Raw genomic sequence first — 15,761 nt, 5'->3', positions numbered from 1 at the left:
CTGTGTCTTTATATTTTTAAGGTTGCCAAAAAAAGAGGAAGAGAGAGGTTTTCAGTATGCTCTAGTCTGATAGTCTCCATTAAACTGCACTGCTAGAGGGGTGTTGCTGCTGGCACTTGATGCATGAAACTATGTTGTTCTTTGCCAGTTGTACATATTACAGTATTTGACACCATGAAAATACAAGACTAATTTGGGCACTGGCAGATTTCTCATTACCACAGTTAACACTGTAAATAGGAGGGATTTGATTTAAATAGGAGGAATTTTTGATTAGAAAATTATAATCACTGTAATAAATGCTCTTTCAAGTATTTTTTACCCTTTTTTTTGAATTTGCACACAATTTTTTCAAACAACACCATAATCACCTATTATATATGCTGTTGGTTTGGGTTGGGTTTTTTTTCCATTCATTTGCCTCTCCTTATGTCTTCACTTGGCTTGTTTTTACTTGGAGCGGCTTGAACATACAGCATGTAATCTGTGCTGTTTGGCTAAAGCGTTTAGTCTGGTCTTCACTGAATACTTTAACAACAGAATTTCCATTTTAGTTTCTTCAGTGCTGCCTTCTTAAAGTAAAAATACTTTAGTATGTTTTTGCTTTTGTTATAAATCACATTAAAGTAGTAATATTACCAGAGTGGAGCCATAGAACAAGGAAATGTCAGTCCCTTATAATGTTTCTGATTATATACAGCCTACATCTACTCAGCAAATTGTAATTTCCTCACTTCTACATTCAAAATGTCTTTATATTAAAAAAAAGTTTTGATTTGCAAGAACAATTTGCAGCTAAACTTTTGGCTTGAAGAGCATACTGGTGTGGCAAGAAAGACATGTTTATCTTTGCCAGTTTTAAAGACTTGTTATTACTTACAGTAACATGTTGAATATACAGTAATAAATACTGTAGGAAAAAGCCTGAGGAATAAGTGTGTATTAAAAAGTAATGCCTGTTGCAGTAAATCTAAAATAAGTTATATTTCCAGGAGCTTAAGGTATAGTTTTTATCATTATTTAGAACTTTACTTTGGACCATTGATATATGTAATGAAAGCCCCAAGCTATCCCAGGTTTTTCCTTCCCTCAGAAAGGAGAGATGAAAATAGCACTCATCTAGCTTCTGCAGAAAGCATTTTCATAGAAGTTGATCCAGTCCCTCCATGCTATAACCCTCCTCCTAAGGAGCCTTCCACATTCCATTGCCAGCTTTAGGTTTCATTTACCATTGCAGAAACTAAAGAGTGTTAGCTACCCCTCCCTATTATTTTTTTTTTTTAATCAATTTACTTTAATGCTGATTTAAGATGTTTAACTTGGCTTCTTGGAATGTCTCTGTCTCCCATTATTATTACTTTGTCCATGATCTTAGACCTCGTGTTCAAGCAAAAGACAATTCTTCCCCTCTGCCAGAATGTGATTTCCGAAGCAGAAATGTAATTTCTTAAGAAAAAAAAAGAGGGAGAAGTTCTATAAAAAGAAATGTGTGCAAAGTAACTCACATAGCTGTCTCTTCTCCTCCATCTCTAGACTTAAGTCAAATGCATAGTGAATGTTGGTGTTTTATCTCCATTAAGAAGCTCCATTTACAGCTTCTATACTTGCAGGATATCAATCTTCTGTCCCATATAGCAATCGATTGCATAGGTAACTGAAGAAACAGGTTGGTATCACTGCAGTAATGTTAGTTATTTCACACATTCATTTTTTAATTCCAAATAGTGCAAATTTATCATATCTATCTTAAAATAATGCCTTAATTCCCTCTCAACAGGGTTCTATTTCAGCATTATTTTAAACCAGAAAAAAAATATTTAGAAGCAGCAGAAATCTAGATCATTAAGGCACTTGTTGCCCCACTGAAGACAATAGCAAAAATTCTGCTGATATCAATAGGATGACATTTTTAAGTAAACAGGTCACACCTATTCCAGCATTACCACTAATGAATATTAAAGAAGTCACTTAACTAATCAGAACTTTGGTTCACCTATCCATCAGTAAACTATCAAAGGAACTTATAACATTACAGCTGAAGGTTAATAGTTGCAAATTTTCAAATTCTTGTTTAAATGCATTTTAAAGCAGCATATTACTAGTCTCCAGGTATATTGCAGAACAGAAATAAAATTTGCTCATTATACCTGCTATGCTAAACATCTCTGGAATATATGAACTATACACATGCTTGGGTTTTAGGAAAGGAGGTGCAGAGAGATAATGACAATAAATGCTATTATCCAAGAACTGAAGAATTATACTTAATTGTATTTTCTCTGCAGGCATAGAATGAGGTCATGCTTATATAGCTCACCTTAGAATATTCTCTCCTGCAAGAACCTTCTGAATTTGGAATAAGCTTACACTTCAGATTTGATTTGTGGTGAATCTGATTCTTGTATTGCTCTGCTGTTTTTTATCAATCTGATACGACAAATTCAATAGATACCAAAAATCCACCCTAATCTGTTTAAACTGCAGAAATGGAAAACAAGCAATCCTTAATATGCCACCTTGGCATATGATAAAAAACAATAAGCTGACTTTCATTGTAACTGTCATGTTTTAATCTGTTGAATATCACTTTCTTTATTTTTAAAAACTGCATTGATCCTATCCCATGGTGAATTTAATATCAGATATCTTAAAGATCCACATAGTGGATCTTAGTGGCCTAAGAAGTAGGTAAGGTAAGCAGTAAAACTGCATTTCTGTACTATTTTCAAAAAAACAGATTTTGTGTATATTGCTGCAGGAATTAGACTTGACAGGAAAAAAATGAATAATGGTTGATACTTCTGCAACTTCTACCATTCCCAAAATGTTTCGTTAAAAAAACCAAAACAACAAAAACCATGGAAGATTCACTTAATACATCTACATCAAACAAAATGTAACAGTTGCTTAACTATGCCATGCATTAACACAGAGTAAGTTAACAGAAATCCATCAGAAATTGTAGGAACTTTGTCAGCAGGGTGTTGTTATCTAAACTGGAATTTGACCAGCATGTGAAAGTTTACTTATTTTTATTTTTTTACAAAATAATAATTGTCTGCTGGTTGAGGACATTTCCATGGAACAGTATTATTAAAGGCCTTCATTCATTCATAAAGCCAGAGTTGTAAGAACAAAACTGTCCCAGGACAGAAAATCTCCAGGTTTCCAATCTGCAAGGTATCTGCCTCCAGGCAGTTGTTAAGAGGACAGGCACATTTGCAGGAGAAATGTCACTGATTTTGAATTGGGCTAAAATATTTTACATTAAGACAGAACTAAAATAATTCATGAATTTTCAGTGACACTTCAGCATTTTATGTTTCTGGGCAGCTGAGCTTCTCCTGGTATATCATACTAAGAGCCAAATCCCTAGCATAAGTGATAGCAACTGAATCCAAACAACTCCATGTTGGACTTTGTCTTCACTAAGGAAAAGTTAGGGCAGAGGCAGAAAGGAAAAGAAGTTTGTTTTATTTCGTTAGAACAATATCTCATTATATGTATTATATAATAAAATAATATTCAATTAATTCAATTAATCTTATTCAAAATCATCTTATGCTCCTGTTTACCTTAATCAAGATAGCATGTAATAACTACAAACCACCTTGCTTGTATTAGGATTTTATCACTTTAAGGTAGTCTATATCTCCTAAAGTAAATGTTTTCCTCAGAGCAAAAGAGATGCATTTTCTCAAAAATATTAATTCCCAAGTTTACTTAATGTGACTACATCATACTAAGATGCAGAAATAAACACTTGGAAATAAACCATTTAAAACGTCAATCTGAAAGAAAATGGGGGAAAAAAGCTATCAGTTATTATTTTCTTTCAACAATGTCACACTATAAGTAAAATTCAATTTATATATTTTAGTATTTTATGGGTTTTGTGATATTATCAGTCCATTTCACCTTACTAAATTCTGTGAAAAAATCATTAAAACTCTTCAGTGATTCTAAATAAAAAACAGTACTTTTATTCTACTGGAAATTTTGACATGTTATGTTTGCTCTGATTCAGAAATTTTAAATGTTAAAATATTGGACCTTGTTGCAGGATGGAATTTCTAGGTAGATCTAATATTAAGTACAAACCTGAATCTTAGGCAAGTTTCAATCATTTATTAATGTTGCTCTAACAAAAAAATGCTTTTACCTGTCACGACAGACTGTACTTCATTGTCCATGCAACTCATTTACCAGGAGTTAATTGCTTGCCTATCACAGGTGATTTATGAACCTGTTTTCCTCACAGTGACTGACCTTCAATTAATATAAGATTAAAACAATATAAAAATCTATCTTATTTCTTTCTGAAAGTAGCTTCATAGAGGCTGTATTTTCAAATACAGATATGTACAGTACATCTCCTATTGAGACATGAATATTTTACAAAATTTTTTCATACCACAACTCAATGGCTTAAAAATTCTACAATATATAAATATCTTACAGGTATCCTGCTTAGTGTCAGTTTTCCTCACTTACCATTTGTTACACGAGAGCTGCTAGTTAACAGCAATCCTTGTGCTTGACATCTGTCACAACATCTGTGGATTACTCCAACTGCTTGTAAAAAGAAATTAGGGAACTTGTTATGATCTAAACCCACTACAGTAAATAGTTTCTGAACTTGAATAACTTGTATGCCAGATGTTTTATGCTGAAACAAGAAGCCAAGGAGATTGGGGAAGGGAGCAGCGAGTGATGTGCATTTAAAAATAGCTGTATGGACTACCATTTTTGAAGAAAATTCTTTGTTTATTATGTGCTTCTTTAAAATTGTCACATGACAGAATCTAATTATTTAGATAGGAAATGGACAGATAGCTATTTGGTTGTTGCTGAATGGTGAAGGCCTTCTTTTGATTTCCTGTAAATTCTGACCTCTTTGAAAGTTTTCTTAGTCCCTTTAAAATCCACCTATCACTTCTATTTTTTAACATTTCATACTGTCTTGGTTTGAAAAGACATATGTCTTTTCAAGGAAGGCAGAAACCTCTTCTGAAATGGAAAAATGTAAACCCCCACCCTCCCCCTTCTGAATTATTATAATCTTGAAATCAAGGGGCTCTCAGGCAAAGATATAGGAATAACAGTTCTTTACTAGGAAAATTTTACTAGGAAATTTCATTTTAAAATAAAAATGAAGTAGTAAGAAAACAAACGAACACTGACAGAGTCAGAATACAACCTGACACCCTTTTGTTCAGTGTGTTGGTAGCAGTCCAATTAAATGGTGGCTGCAGTTCTTCTGGAGTGACAGATGTGGTTCTGTTGAAGCAATGATCCTGTAGATGGGTGTAGTTTTCCTCTGGAGGTGCAGTGGTGTAGATGGGTCCAGTCTTCCTCTGGGAATCCAGAAAGGTTGCCTGTGGTGTTCCACATCTTTGATTCTGTCCAGATAGGAATGCTTGGCTCCTCCCCCTGGGTACAGCATCTCCCAATGGGATGATGTAATTTTATCAGTCTCAGTGGCCCATTAACAGAAGATATCCCCCTGGAGGGAGGATGGGTTGTAGAAGACATAAAGAACACTGCCACACCTGATTTTAACACATTGTGATAGAATACATACTTTTGGTTACATCCTGCACTGCAACCCAAGACATGTACCCTCTCTCACTGGAAACTGGGCCATGTTATTTCCCAATGAAAAACAGCACCAACAAAAGAAACTCAAATTTAGAAAGCCACAGGCAGCTAAGGACCATCTCACAGTTTCAGAGACATAAAAGGACAGTCACTCCTTCTAACAGGACAGTCTACCGTTTCCAATTTATTTAAGGAGTAGGCAAAAATTAGTTAGCATGTACCTGTCAAATTCATGACAATGAATTCATGAATTCTAAGTTCAAAGAATGAGGAAATCATATCTTAAGACAAGCTCCACTCCACCCTGCTCTAGCTCATGACATTTAGATTGGTATCTGCAATCTGATATACACAATTCAGGATGGAGCAGAGGTGGTATCATTTGGATCTGGGCCTATCTGTAATACACAACGTATTAAAAACCCACACAAACAAACCAACCAACCCCAAACAAAATCAGTTGATTTTTGTTGAACAACCAACATGAAAACATGTTTAAGCTTTTTTTCAAATAGATGATCAAAGATTGAACTCTTTCAACAGCTTTATTCCTCTGATTACATTCCCCAAATCCTGGAAGAATGAACACACTAACTTAAAAGAACGAAGAAATGGGAGTAGTTCATATTATCTGTGTAGTTCTTCAATTTCTGAAATTATCTTACTTATCAATTAAAAAATTATCTTAATTATCAAACTTATCTTTGTCTCACTTTTTATTATGAACTTGCCTATTTTCCATGTACAAAAATAAACTAAATAAACTACACAGTAGAAGAGTGGAAAAGGAAAATATTACATATTCAGCAGAACAAATTGCCAATTTCCCTCTCATCCATTGTACTGGTTTTGGATGGGGTAGAGTTAATTTTCTTTACAGTTGCTGGTATGGGGCTGTGTTTCAGATTTATGCTGAAAGCGGGGTTGATAAATACAACAGAGATGCTTTTGTTATTGGTGAGCAGTCCTTACACAGTGTCAAGATATCTTCTGCAAGGAGCTGGAGGTGGACAAGGTTTTGGGAAGGGACACAGCTGGAGCAGCTGACTCCAACTGACTAAAGGGATTTTCCAGACCATAGTATCAACCTCAGTATTTAAAGGTGGGGGAAGAATAAGGGGGGGACATTTTGAGTGATGCCATTTGTACTTCCAAAATACATGTGATTTCCCAGGGATGGCTGACCTGCCTGCCCATGGGAAGTGGTAAATGGATTCTTTGGTTGTCTTTGCTTGTGTGTGAGGCTTTTGCTTTACTTAGTAAACTGTCTTTATCTCAGCCCATGAGTTTTCTCACTTTTACTCTTCCAATTCTCTTTCCCATTCCACTGTGATTGAATGTGAGAGAATGACTGAGCAGCTGTGTGGGACTTGGTTGCTGGCTGGGGTTAAACCACAACATCCATACATGTGTTGGTAATTATTTTCCTCAGCAGCATTATGCAGTCTGTGACTTTGATGATTCTTAAAGACACATGTTTTTGAACTTTACTTCTTTTTCTGGTTTTCAAATTCAGCAATCATAAAAGGCAGATACAAGTAAATCCATATCTAAATTATGTTTAAACCCACTAATGGAATGAAATAGAAAACAAACTTTCCCATAATTTAAGCTTGTTTCATTTATTTTTCAAAACTCTACACTGTCAGGTTCACTGCTTTAGTGTGACTCCAGCCACTATCACATGTATGTTCTTCCCAGGTCTCAGCAAGAAGACTGAATTTTAATGCAGCATCAAAACAGCAAGCAGGACATATGCATACAGAAATAAAAGCTCCCAATATATTTTGATGTCACTCCCCAGTTGACCTGAAACTCCCCTTCATATGTAAACAGGGGGCAAAACAAATCCACAACAATTTTCTTTTTAACTTTGATAGTATGCTCTGTTTTTAAAAACCTTCTTGCAAGTCTGTTCAGCTAGTTTCAAAGAGATTATTATAGCGGCTGCTAAATATGGAAAGCCAAAATCAAAATTGAAAGGAGCCTTTACATTAAATAAATAGAACTGTAGGTGTAACTCATTTTAAGATATATAACAGAACATTTAATTATATTGTTCTCAGAATATGGCTTCTCCAGTTCATCTCGAATTTGGCAAAATTGTACTTAAAAATCACAAATAATGATATTTAAGATACTTACAATTCACTCAGTGCTATTTATTTCACCTTCTATCTCTGCATTTTTTGTTTGCTCACATGAAACTCCTACTGCCCTGCCAGCGGCATATTCTCTACTGCATGTGTTCATCTTTGCTCAGCCCATTTCTCCTGTTCATTCATACCTTTTCCTGAGTTCCCATTTCCAACACCCAGCAGCAGGTCAAGGAACAGATCTTTTAGAAAGGAACAGAGAAACAAACACCAAAATAAGGCATTGGTAAGTTAGAAAAAATATCACTGCAAGTCTGCTTAATTTTTCAGGAAACTATAAAATTCAAGAAACTGTAGAGGCTTTGGGGGTTTTTTTTGCTCATAGATTATGTCAGCATTTGTGTATTTTGTATTTGCTATATGAAGGAGCTTCCTTAGGGGATTTAAGGATCTATTGCTTTCCACACCTAGAAGTAACATTATTTTGTTCTTACTACATTCAGAATCTGATAGACAACATATTTTTTCATTTAAATCGAAACAATCATGCCTTACAGAGTTCATCCAGGCAGGTGAATAACACTGAAAATGGACGAAAAATATGGTTCACTCCAGTTTTCTTCTGGATTAGAGGTGGCTGCTGAGCAGATCTTGAAGGTTTAAAAATGATTGATTAAATATAGGTCAATGGCATTTCATAAACAAAACCTGACTACATCTGAAAGAGTGGCTTAAGTGTTCAAATGGTGGCTTTTTCTGCCTTATTAAAGGACTTAGATAAAGGAAGTTTACCATTTTAGCGAGTGCTTCCCTGAAAATATAAATTATTAGGTATAAGTATGCAATGTCTGGAAGATAAAAAGCACAGTACAGTACTTTCTTATACTTAAGAAAGCAAGTGTTTATGTGCTCGATACGGTGTAGTGATAGTATATTACACAGAGTACACATGAGCTACCTTGCCAAATTCAGACAGGATATAAACAGTGGTATGAGATGTTGATGAAATTCTAAGTGGATACATTCCAGTATACTTTACAAGCAGTAATCCCTCTGCTGGCATTAGTATCACCCTCATTGATCACTTCACCGTCATGGACTTTTTTATATTGCTTCATAAAGAAATTTTGGCTAAAATCAGCATATAGTTAACATAGTTCTTATATTACTTAGCATTTTTGTCAAGACTATACTTTTCTCATTTCTCTATTTGCTTGTGCCTTGTCTAGGCTACTTCTGGCTTTCTCTACTTCTCAATACCTTTCCTTGAACCTGTCCTGTCACAGTACAAAGAAAGAAGCACCTCACAAGGCTGCCCCACAGGTGTTCAGCACCCTTTATTTCAGCCTGTATGAATAACACTTGCAATCATAGTCTAAAATATAATCAAGACAAACAAGAACAGATTGGAGTAAACACATTAAAAAATACTTGATATTCTGTGCTATCTTCAGACACCAATTCAATGTCTGTTTTGTCAAGCACTTGGCAAGTACTGGCTCAAATAACCTTATTTAGTTTTTCTGCTACCACATATCCTTCATTTAGGAAAATTTTCTTCCACTGATTCTCATTATTCCTTGCTGCTGGATCACTATGTTGTCAGTGTGCTGCTACTGTCCTGTTGGCTGATGACCTGGATGCAAACGTCCAGTGCATTAACTGAAGTAGAATTGTAAGAATGAAGTGACTGAAGCAGTGACCAAAGAAGTAATTTTATTTCATAAATTCAAATGCAAATTGTTCTTTATAAGGGTTTGAAATTCCAGGTTTCACAGTCAGGTTCCAAAATGGTGAAGTGGCATAATGTTTTAATGATTATCCCCTTGAGCCGTTCACAGAACACATTGACGGGATCATCATTAGTTGCTCCCCTAGTGCATAAACCTATATGATCAATATATTTCCTTTGTTCAAAGGCAAACTATAATGACTCTGTTGCTCACACAGTCATACCCACACACTGTGATGCTTCCCTGCGTTTGACAAATGCAACCCTTTTTTAAGCCTCTGAATACACCACATAACCTATCCATCAATGTGAAATGACCCCGTCATTGCAGCTCAGCTCCGAGGCTGCACATCCATTCATCAAACGTCTTTCTCTGACCATAATGGTAAACTCCAAGTTCATATTAATTTGTAAAATTTAATATAATTCTTCTCTTTACTGCGAGCAGCAGACATTTTATCTGTTGGAAGAATTAGCAACAGCAGCATCATAAATACAATTGATGCTTTTCACAAATGAGACTCTTAATCAGAACTTGTTAGTACCACACATGTTCTCATTTTTTAACAGATCATAGGACAGTTCTTATTTAATTGAACAGGGGGAGAGACACATTGTTTTGCCTCCAGAAAACAGCTGCCATGGGCAGCTGCCAAAACACTGCCAAACTTTCCCAATTTCCCCAGTAGTATCTCCTCTAAGCAGTCCCATACACTCAGAATTTCCTCAAATCTGACTTGTTATTTGAAAAATTACCAAGGGAATATAAAGAACCATGTGGTACTATTAAAAACCACAAATAATTGCAAATTTCCTTGTAGCCTGGCTGAGATAAAAAAAAAAAATACATCTCAGAAGGACTTCACAGAATGGAAAAGTTGAGTTTGAAATTGACTTCTTTTAAACGACTTTAAGCTGATGACATAGCCCTCTGTCACAACCACGTCTGCTGTACACCAAGTATTAGAGAGACAATAAAAGGCTAACAAAAAACACAGGGTATTCCTGAATATGCCATAAAATAACTTAATTAATAAAAATAGTGTATTAGCTAGCTTCATGATTAGTGGTCTAGCTATAAAGACTGTTCATAAATTCAGTTTCCCTGGGGTCAAATTTACCCAATCAGAACCTGTCCAATAGAAACTGGAAAAAAGTTGAAGAACAGTTGATCCATCCATGGTTCCCCTTATAAAAGCCTGGAAAAAAATATTCACCATGGAAGTAGAAAGATTTGACTGGTGAAATGCCTAATTTTTTCCTGTAGCAACTTATGAATGTGACTTTTGAGAAATTATTGATTGTGACAAAGAAAATTGAAGCTTTTGCGATATGGTGCAAGCAAAGACGTATCTTCTGGACAGAAAAGATGATAAATGCACATATTAAATACATTATTGAAGAATAGTAGACTTGGTTGTCAGAAATTAATAGGTCTAAATGTACGTGCTTTGGACACATCAAGAACAGAGATGGAAATAACCTTGAGAATGTAATTATGGAGTGAATAGTGACAAGTCATCATAATTGAGAGCAGCTAGAAAGGAGGTGGATAGATGACATGCAGTAGGCTGCTGTAACATCAGTTTCTGAATGTTCAAAACTAGCTATAGATCATGGAGGCTTCTAAAAATTATCCTGTGAAATCACCAATCTGCAGGTGCCAATAAATTGATTTTACTTTACTTGCAAGTAAATGAAAGAAGTGCAATCATTCTGTCAATACAGTGGTTTGTAAACTAAAAATGAATTCATAAATATACATTTTTCCACAATGGCTTAAATGTTATGTACAGTGACAATCCGTGCCATTTCTGAATGCACCAGGACACTACAGAAGTTCAGTGGCAAGTGTAATTGTCCCTGGCAAGTGTATAAATATATATATATTTATCTCTGTGTGTGTATATATATGCTGGGGAACTAACAAATCAAGAGCAGCCCGGTGCAAAAAACATTTGGTGATGCTGCTGGCTGAGAGGTTGGACATGACCCAGCCATGGGCACTCCCAGCCCAGAGAGCCAAACGTGTCCTGGGCTGCATCCAGAGCACCGTGGGCAGCAGGGCCAGGGAGGGGATTCTGTCCCTCTGCTCTGCTCTGCTGAGACCCCACCTGCAGGGCTGCACCAGCTCTGGGGTCCCAGCACAGGAAGGGCAGGGACCTGCTGGAACTGGTCCAGAGAAAGGCCATGAAGATGGTAAGAGGGCTGGAGCATCTTTCCTGTGAGGAAAGGCTGAGAGCTGGGGTTGTTCAGGCTGAAAGAAGACTCCAGAATGACCTTGTAACAGACTTCCAGTACCTAAAGGGGACTTAGAAGAACAATGGTGACAGACTTTTTAGCAGAGCCTGTTGGGATAAGACAAGAGGTGATGGTTTTAAATCAAAAGAGTGTACATTAAGCCTAGATATAAGGAAAATATTTTTTACCAGGAGGGTGTTAAAACACTGGAACAGGTTGCTCAGAGAGGTTATGGATGTCTTATCTTTGGAAACATTCAACGTCACCCTGGACAGGGCTTGGAGCAACCTGATCTAGTTGGAGATGTCCCTGCTTACTGCGGAGGGGCTGGACTGACTAAATGACCTTTAAAGTCCCTTTCTACTCGACCTATTCTATAATTCTATGATAACCGCCCTATTTCCAAGCATGATTCAGAATAAAGGCATTTTTAGGCAGCACATGGAGAAGCTCTCCTTACCATAAACTAGAGCAAAAATGACATTTAGACAAATCATGGCTAGAGATCTGTTTCAAAGGAGTTTATCATCCATACGGTATTTGGTCCTTCCCTTTATTCATAACTATCACTACTCCATGAAGACTCAGTGAGCTCTGGGACGCTTAAACAGAAGCACTTTGTGTGTCCATCTGATTGTCTTTATGACGTATACACCTAAGTCCTCCTGCACCCTTTTACACATTTTATCTTGTCAATGTATTAAATGGGAGATACACAAGTCCCTGGTTTTCTGACAAAGCTCACTTCCTGGGCTGTTCTAAGAGTAGTTTCACTGTATATACCCTGTGTAATGGAACACCTTTTGGAGCTTTTTCATTATAGCAATGCACAGTCAAGAAACCCACCTCTGACCCACCTCAATTTACAGCAGATGTAAAATAAATCAATTATTAAAATAGGCAGTTAAAACAAGTAGGTGGTGTTATCAAAGGTATGTTATAATGCAATGACTGATATTTCTTATTGCAGTTCACAACACAGTGTCATGTCTTAATGTGATTGTTTACTTCTTAGTCATTGATCCTATCCATGTTCACTGTATTAACAAAAACCTGAGGACAACCACTAAGCAGTTCCTGGAAACATATGAGCATAGCTTAATTTAATCAACATGAATTAAAGAATTTTCTGTGCTTGAAGTAATCACACCATACTCTCTTCTGTTTCACCTGAGAAGTGTTTTGGTCTGCAAACCCTGTGTTGCATTATTTTCCCTACCAGTAAAAACACATTTTTCCTTTCTTGATCCTTTCCTTGAACCTGTCCTGTCACAGTACAAAGAAAGAAGCACCTCACAAGGCTGCCCCACAGGTGTTCAGCACCCTTTATTTCAGTCTGTTTATGAATAACACATGCAATCATAGTCTAAAACATAAGACAAACATAAGCAGATTGGAGTAAATACATTAAAACAATAGTGTAAAAGTAATAAAATTCTGACAGAAACTGTAAAATCTGGGTAAAGACTAAAGGACTCAGTCATATTATTAGACAGAGCCATCCAGTAAAACCCAAGGGATCATGTGAACCTGGCTACAGCTGTAAAAGCACAGTCCAAGTCAGATCTCAGCTGCTTGCTGAAATTAGAAGGGTGAAGGTCAAACAAGCAAAAGCAACAAACCAGACACTAGCAGCTGTAATCATATCTGATGAGAGCAGATTTCAGAACTATTCCGATTAAAGAGTACCACAGGTCAGATTATCTGAAGCTTTTATGTTTTTACATTCTGAAAATGCCATATATATATTCAAGCTAATTGGCAGTTAAGTGTTCATTCATACCTCCTTTAATGGATGTGGTATCAGAACCACATGCTCTGTTTTAGCCGTTCAGAATTTCAAACGGTGCAGCATGTATCCCACTGCTTCTCTTCTGAGAAAAGATAGGACCATCGCCTAATCAGCCCATAATTACGGAATTCGCACCTACTCCTCTCAGCCACTTTTGCTGATACAATTTGTCCAAGACTCATTTCAAAACACCACATACCTGGCTAACATACTGCTAACTAATCACTCATTACCCATAAAAGCAGGAATCTTGTGTGAACTCCTTGATAGTCAACCTTCTACTCATGCCTTTCAAGACTTTCTGTGTTATTCTAACTTCACTATTTATCTGAAATCTGCAAGACAGAGAGGTCTTGATCCACAACAAGAGTACTTCAGTGTGGGGATTCACAAAGAACTTGTGTAAGATGAAACAATATTTTAATAGAATGAGCAAAAGTTGCGTGGCACTCTCAGGTCAAATCTTTCAATTGCCTTGTCTAATTACATGCTACTTTCAGCGTACATATTCCTTACAATGCAAGACTTATTCTTTGGTGAAAAATTAAAGTCATTAGAAGTGCATACTAGAGGCTTTGCACTGTGTTTGTCCTTAACTTAGACTAAAGGCAACTTGTAGGAGTGTAGTCCCTGACTATGATGTTCTTAGTCCTACTTCATGACCCACTGTATCAACAATTCTAGGTAAAGTTTGTGTCAGTTTGTGAAAAAGTAATCTAATAACTACAAGATTACAAGAAGTTATGACATTGTAGATCACACCAATGATATAAATAGAACAGTGCTTTTCAATAACAATTAAAGAATATTTGAAAACAAATATTAAAATCCAGAAAGTTCAGAGACTTAGGTAAAATTTCTGGAATGCAAACCCCATAGTAGTTCAATTCTGCCCAAAGAGAAATCTGCCTAACATCTTTCTAGCTTTATGTTTGTTTCATGAGAAAAAACCTTAGCAACAGACTCTTTAAATTTATTTCTTGCATTATTTTTACTGACTTAAAGTCTGTTTTTTCTATTTAAACTGCAACCAGCTCATATAGGTTTTTGATATATACTTTATTTAGTTACAGAATAATCTTATAGGATTTGTTTCTAATTTATTGTGCTAATAGAAGTTTATTAAAAAGAAGGAACTTACACCAAATGGTTTATATTAGAAATTTGATTTGAGAAGGAAGTACCTTAAGTAACAAATGTAAGGACAGAAGACCCAAACATGTTCAATGTATGTAAGTTCTGACAGTACATCTTATTTGATTGACAACAAATTAAAGCTGACATCTAGTACGAGCACTTCAACACCAAGGTAAATCTAAATGGCCCCTTTAGTTTGGATTCAGAAAAAAGATTACATGCTTTGAACTGGCTTTATTTATTTACTAAAATGAGTACAACCTTAAGGTCACCTGTCTATTGTGAATGCCCAAATCCATCAATAGTTCAGCTTGGAGAGAATCATTTTATCTAAGTCTGGATTCACAGCCAGACTTAAATGCCTGGTCTGATGATACTCTTCTAAATTTCAAAATCAGTGCCTGAGATCTTCAAAGTGCTCCTTGCAACTCTCAGTCACTTTCACTATAATCCTTATAAGCTGGTTTCATAGAGGCTATGGACATTCAAGGCTTTAACTTCCCTAAGACAATACTGCAGGGAGACAAGGAACACGAGTGTAGGAGAGCAATTTCCTACCCACATGCTATTACACCAGAAGTTCCAGAGAGCTCCTTAGTCTTTGTACGTTTTCCACCCACACCTTGTAAAGCTGGAATTTGGCATACTTCACCATAATCTTACTTACCTTTTCCCTATCCCCTCACCCTCCTGCATCTTTCCTTCACCACTACCAGGCCATGCCAGCCACCCTGCTGTGCCTAGCAAGGCTCCCGTGGTACCAGTGCAACCCCCACGGAGAGAAATGTCCCTTCATAGAGACTGGTCCTGACCTCCTACCTTCAATTTGCTCTACAGACAATTCATTAGAGATTTCAAAAATTAAGAAAAATAATACTTTTAGCTGGTTTGAATAACACAAATAACCAGCTGATGACCCGAAATTAGTCTCGATCAATTACAAGTCATCTTTCAGCTGTCACACACCTTCTCTCACCAGCACGGACATCTAGAAAATATTTCATAGCCACCTACACTCGAGACAGGGTACATACTGCAGATTCAAAACAGACAGATATATCCCACTTTGCTATTGACTCCCAGACATACCCTATCCCTTGGAAATATGAACATTAAATTAAAAAGACATTTTGCACATAAGGATTTCCTGAGTTGGCTGGCA

The sequence above is a fragment of the Cyanistes caeruleus genome, chromosome 5 (assembly GCF_971803275.1).
Source record: "Cyanistes caeruleus chromosome 5, bCyaCae1.hap1.1, whole genome shotgun sequence".
In the NCBI taxonomy this organism is placed as follows: domain Eukaryota; kingdom Metazoa; phylum Chordata; class Aves; order Passeriformes; family Paridae; genus Cyanistes; species Cyanistes caeruleus.
The sequence above is the reverse complement of the archived record's forward strand: the minus strand, read 5'-3'. Positions refer to the sequence as shown.